The sequence below is a fragment of the Centroberyx gerrardi genome, unplaced genomic scaffold, assembly GCF_048128805.1.
Source record: "Centroberyx gerrardi isolate f3 unplaced genomic scaffold, fCenGer3.hap1.cur.20231027 Scaffold_237, whole genome shotgun sequence".
Classification (NCBI taxonomy): domain Eukaryota; kingdom Metazoa; phylum Chordata; class Actinopteri; order Beryciformes; family Berycidae; genus Centroberyx; species Centroberyx gerrardi.
Window position 1 is genome coordinate 198,620 of NW_027605185.1, and position 5,797 is coordinate 204,416.

The following is a 5,797-nucleotide window of genomic DNA, read 5'->3' on the forward strand; positions in this document are numbered from 1 at the left end:
ATTACCTATATTAGGGTGTACCCAGTCAGACAGAAAAGTAGTTGAAAAGAACTCAGTGGTTCAAAACCAAAGAAAGAGTGACAAAAGAAATAATTTGTTGCTGAGTTGAAACTGAGGTATCTTTGTGGAATTTAACTGTATACTGAACCCATGGTCATTTATTTTATTTTGTTTATTTTCAAACAATACAAGGTACCAGTTCATAGCTCTTTGTCTTGTGTGGTCATTGAATGTTGCAAATAGCCTTTTCTGCCTCCTGTTCGAATCTGGTATCCTCTGATTCTGGTCCAGTATAATTGTAAGCTTTACTAACGAATTATTGATTTACTGCATTACCTCTACTACCAGTAGTATTAGGAGCCGTGTGCTACACAAAGGTAGCTCCATCGCCTAAATTCAAAATTTATGATTTGTTGACATGTTATTATTCCCAAATTGATTGACAAGTCTCTTGATACTAAAACTAAAATAGACCAATATTTTCACTTGTAATCTGTTGAAAGTTTCATAAAACGTGATTTCCATCTATAACTCTAAATCTTTTGTAATGTATGTGAATATAGCCCTTTTCAAATCCAATGGCCAAAAAGTTCCTACATTGTCTTAAAATTCTCTTATTTTTCTTAATTTAATGTTTTTTGATATTTAAAAAGATATAACCACATAAAACAGATTTATAGGAAGTCTCATTCATTTCACCAAGATAGCACGTTGCTCTCACATCAGTATTAGCCCCTCTGCACACATTAAATATCGAATTGATTTTAAGATTCTTTTAATTACTTAGAAGGATCTGCATGATCTGGCCCCTAGTTATATCAGTGAACTACAGATCTATCTAACACCAGAGAGACCTCATAGATCTTCCAATCAAGGGCTTCTTACCACCCAAGAACCAAACTGAAATCCAGAGGTGACTGTGCATTTTCTGCCGTGGCCTCTAAATTCTGGAACAAGCTCCCCATTTCCATAAAATCTGCTGAGTTGAATGTTTAAATAACGTTTTAAAACTCGTCTTTTTACTGCGGCATTTATTGAATGTTGACTGATCTGTGTTTCTACTGTTCCTACTGCTATATAACAGTATTTGTTTGCTCCTGTGTATTTGTGCGTTTTCATGTACATGCATGTGTTTATGCTTGTGCTATGTTTGTGCTTTTCTATTTCTCCTTTAGTGAAGCGCTTTGTAACTACAGTTTTGAAAGGTGCTATATAAATAAAGATTTACTGACACACCACATTTGCTTAAAACAGAATTGAGCGATTGTGGCGTGATGTGTTCACAGCAGTCACCAGCCGCTTCTATGATGTCCTACACTAGCTTGAAGAGGAGGGCCATCTCGATTTGTTCAATGGCCTGCACATCTTTTGCTGCCACTATGCCTTTATTCCACTTATTCAAGTCCACCTCAACATATTCAGAGATGGCTGGGATGGCCATCCCCTTTCAACAGAGGGGAACCTCTCTCCCAATCAGCTGTGGTACTTGGGGCAGCAGTATCATTCCCAAGAGTGTGATGAGGCTGGCATGTCTTTGATGCAAACGTTAGTTGGACCTATGACTTTTTATTTGATGTATTTATTTTCTTTTGAATTATTTTATCTTACAGGACCTGCACATTCCACAAATAGACTGGGAAAGCAGTGGTCTTGTACCCAGTCACCACCCCCTCTCCTTCCCCATTGTTGTTGTGTTGCACTGTGCGATTCATTATAGCTGGCACGAAAAAAGTCGAAAGAATTTTACAAAAGGAAACTTGACTGACACCCTGTGGTCAGTTGCTGTAATGGGATGATGTTGAAATTGTGATTGTGCTATATACGTTAATAGTTTAAATATATTGAAATTAAATATTGTTCAGTCCTGATATTCAAGTGACCATATATGTCTTTTTACACCAAATATCATTTCACCCATTATAGTATTTATTGTTGTGAAGATTAATCTTCAGCTAGAGCATAGTGGTCATAGACATATTATCCAGCCACTATCAGCTTATATTAAAATCACCAGACTTTCCAGACAGGGTAGATCCCTGTGTGACCTGACAGCAAACTACATTCTATTGATCTAGCTTTAATTTTGATTCTTAAAACATCCAAAGATGGTAAACAAAACAGTCATTCCACAGGAAACCAAATATTGGGTTGAAAATGAAGAATTTAATTCAAAAACAACATACTGACCAGACCCTTCAAATCTGATAAAGAAAATAAGGGTGGAAATTAAAGGACTAACAAACAGGTTTGTGGCATTTCTGGTATACTTCTTGAAGCCTCTATGCGAGGAAAAACAGTGATACTAGAGTTTGTATAGCAATACCAAATGGTATATGTGCTAAAGTTTATAATCTGTAATGAATAAACAAGAACTATTCTACCACTAAGCTAAAGCTTAGTTTACATCACCGAGAAGCGGGGCCACTGCCCCCGCTATTACCCCCTCTCTGGTCCTGGGGACTTAGTCTCTGGCAGCTGAAAACCCAAACACCAGAGAGGCCGAGAAGCGGGGCCACTGCCCCCGCTCTTCCCCCTCTCTGGTACTGGGGACATAGTCTGTGGCAGCTTGAAACCCAAACACCAGAGAGGCCGAGAAGCGGGGCCACTGCACCCGCTCTTCCCCCTCTCTGGTACCGGGGACATAGTCTCTGGCAGTTGTGGAAACCCAAACACCAGAGAGGCCGAGAAGCGGGGCCACTGCCCCCGCTATTCCCCCTCTCTGGTACTGGGGACATACTCTCTGGAAGTTGTGGAAACCCAAAGACCAGAGAGGCCGAGAAGCGGGGCCACTGCCCCCGCTATTCCCCCTCTCTGGTCCTGGGGACATAGTCTCTGGCAGTTGTGGAAACCCAAAGACCAGAGAGGCCGAGAAGCGGGGCCACTGCCCCCGCTATTCCCCCTCTCTGGTCCTGGGGACAAAACCCAAATACCAGAGAGGCCGAGGAGCGGGGCCACTGCCCCCGCTTTTCCCCCTCTCTGGTCCTGGGGACATAACCCAAACACCAGAGCAGAGAGGCCGAGGAGCCCCCTCTCTGGTCCTGGGGACATAGTCTCTGGCAGTTGTGGAAACCCAAACACCAGAGAGGCCGAGGAGCGGGGCCACTGCCCCCGCTATTCCCCCTCTCTGGTCCTGGGGACTTAGTCTCTGGCAGTTGAAAACTCAAAGCCCCGCTGCCCTGGGTGCCCACGGACCTTTCGGTGCGTTTCCCCCGGCCAACACGCCACCACTGGCCGCCTTGATACACCCTATCCAAGCCCCGGTTCCAAAAACCAAAAAAAAAATAAAAAAAGCTCCATGACCAACCACCGGGAAATGGGCGAAAATGAGGCCGACGGGGAAGCCCTCCGTCCGGGGAACATCCATCTGACCTCGGCCTCTCCTCCCGGAGCGAGGGCCGTGCTTTGGTCAAACGTGTTCCCCCGAAACCACAGCTCTTTTCCAGCTACATTTTCTAAGAGTAGGTCTGGAGGTACATGTTTTCAAAAACTGGGTTTCTGAAATCGGGCAGAGACCTGTTTGCAAAACCATCCATTACCGTGACACTCGCCCAAACACCAGAGAGGGGAAAACCTGGCAGTGCGCTCTTTCCCCTCTCTGGTCTTGGGGACTTAGGCTGTGGAAGGTGATAATTCGGCCAGGCTCCAGCCTGCCCTCCAGCTCAACTCTACCCCAATTTCGAGTGCCTTTATTGGCCCCAGACACCGGGAATCGGCCCCCTATCTCCGGCCGGCTCTCCACCTCACTTCTACCCCAATTTTGAGCCCCTGCTTCGGCCCCCATCTCCGGCCGGCCCTCCAGCTCACTTTTACCCCAATTTAGAACCCCTGCTTCGGGCCCACACACCTGGGAGCGGCCCCCTATCTCCGGGCGGCCCTCCACCTCACTTTTACCCCAATTTCGAGCCCCTGCTTCGGCCACACACACCTGGGAGCGGCCCCCTATCTCCGGGCGGCCCTCCGCCTCACTTTTACCCCAATTTCGAGCCCCTGCTTCGGCCACACACACCTTTACCCCAATTTAGAGCCCCTGCTTCGGCCCCACACACCGGGGAGCGGCCCTCTATCTCTGGCCGGCCCTCTATCTCCAGCTACTCCATCCCCGTCCTCCCTACCCGCCTGCCTGCCTCCATCATGGGTAAACAACCTCCAGGAGTTACCCACCCTCCAGAAACCTCAGCACCAGCCGAACCTGTAGGCCGACTCTTAAGCACCCCTCCCCGGATACAAGCAGACTACCATCCGCCCAAACTTTCGTGCCCCTGGTACACCAACTTAAACTTTGGTGCCCCTGGTACACCAACTTAAACTTTCGTGCCCCTGGTATTCCAACTTAAACTTTCGTGCCCCTGGTACTCCAACTTAAACTTTGTGGACCTGGTACTCCAACACTATTTCACAGCACTGTCATTTTTCTCTGTGCTCCTGGTACTCCGCCTGTTTCCTCCCCACAGCCTAAGTGTAACAGCACTTTGTCAATTTTTAAACAAAATATTTCTTTCTGCTCATGGTACTCCCTGGAGCTCCAGGGAGGTAGGAGAGCGCTGTGGCAGCTCTGCCCGAGGCTGTGCGCCCCTTCCTGGGCAGGGCTTTCACCCAGAGCCCCTGGTGGTGGTTGGACTTTAACTTTTTTTTTTTTTTTTCTATCTGCTCCTGGTACTCCGTGGAGAACCAGGACACCGCCCCACGAAAACCCCCGCCGCGCGACGCACGAGGCGCCGCGGACGAGAGCCCCGTGAGGCGGGCCGCATGCTGCGCTTCCGGCGGCGGAGAGAGGAGGGCGACGGGGCGACTGCTCCCCCCACCCGGGCCCACGCCCTAGGCTTCCGTGCTCACCGCGGCGGCCCTCCTACTCGTATGGGTATGGGCCTGACGCTCCAGCGCCAACCATTTTCAGGGCTAGTTGATTCGGCAGGTGAGTTGTTACACACTCCTTAGCGGATTCCGACTTCCATGGCCACCGTCCTGCTGTCTATATCGACCAGCACCTTTTCTGGGGTCTGATGAGCGTCGGCATCGGGCGCCTTAACCCGGCGTTTGGTTCATCCCGCAGCGCCAGTTCTGCTTACCAAAAGTGGCCCACTAGGTGGCTCGCATTCCACGCCCGGCTCCAAGCCAGCGAGCCGGGCTTCTTACCCATTTAAAGTTTGAGAATAGGTTGAGATCGTTTCGGCCCCAAGACCTCTAATCATTCGCTTTACCAGATAAAACTGCGAGACTCTGAGCGCCAGCTATCCTGAGGGAAACTTCGGAGGGAACCAGCTACTAGATGGTTCGATTAGTCTTTCGCCCCTATACCCAGGTCGGACGACCGATTTGCACGTCAGGACCGCTACGGGCCTCCACCAGAGTTTCCTCTGGCTTCGCCCTGCCCAGGCATAGTTCACCATCTTTCGGGTCCTATCGCACGCGCTCACGCTCCACCTCCCCGACGGTGCGGGCGAGACGGGCCGGTGGTGCCCCCGACCCCACGGGGCTGGGATCCCACCTCAGCCGGCGCGCGCCGGCCCTCACTTTCATTGCGCCACGGGGTTTGTTGGACCCTCTGACTCGCGCGTGCGTTAGACTCCTTGGTCCGTGTTTCAAGACGGGTCGGGTGGGTTGCCGACCCCTGATGCCTGTTGTACGTGGGCCGATCCCCGCCCGGGCGACGCGGTTGGAGCGCACTGAGGACAGTCCGCCCCGGTCGACAATCACGCCGGGAGCAGGGGGCCCCGTCCCTCCCCTGGTGGGGAGAGAAGGCGCAGCGAGCACTCAGTCCACAGCCCCGGAAAGCGGCGAGGTCTGGGCAAGGGGGGCT

The 5,797-nt window shown here is 50.3% G+C and overlaps 1 pseudogene; it reads right to left on the minus strand.

The window, feature by feature from the left end:
• Positions 1-4,774: 4,774 nt before the first annotated feature.
• On the minus strand, positions 4,775-5,568 carry LOC144538162 (28S ribosomal RNA; annotated as a pseudogene).
• Between the last annotated feature and the right edge of the window lie 229 nt (positions 5,569-5,797).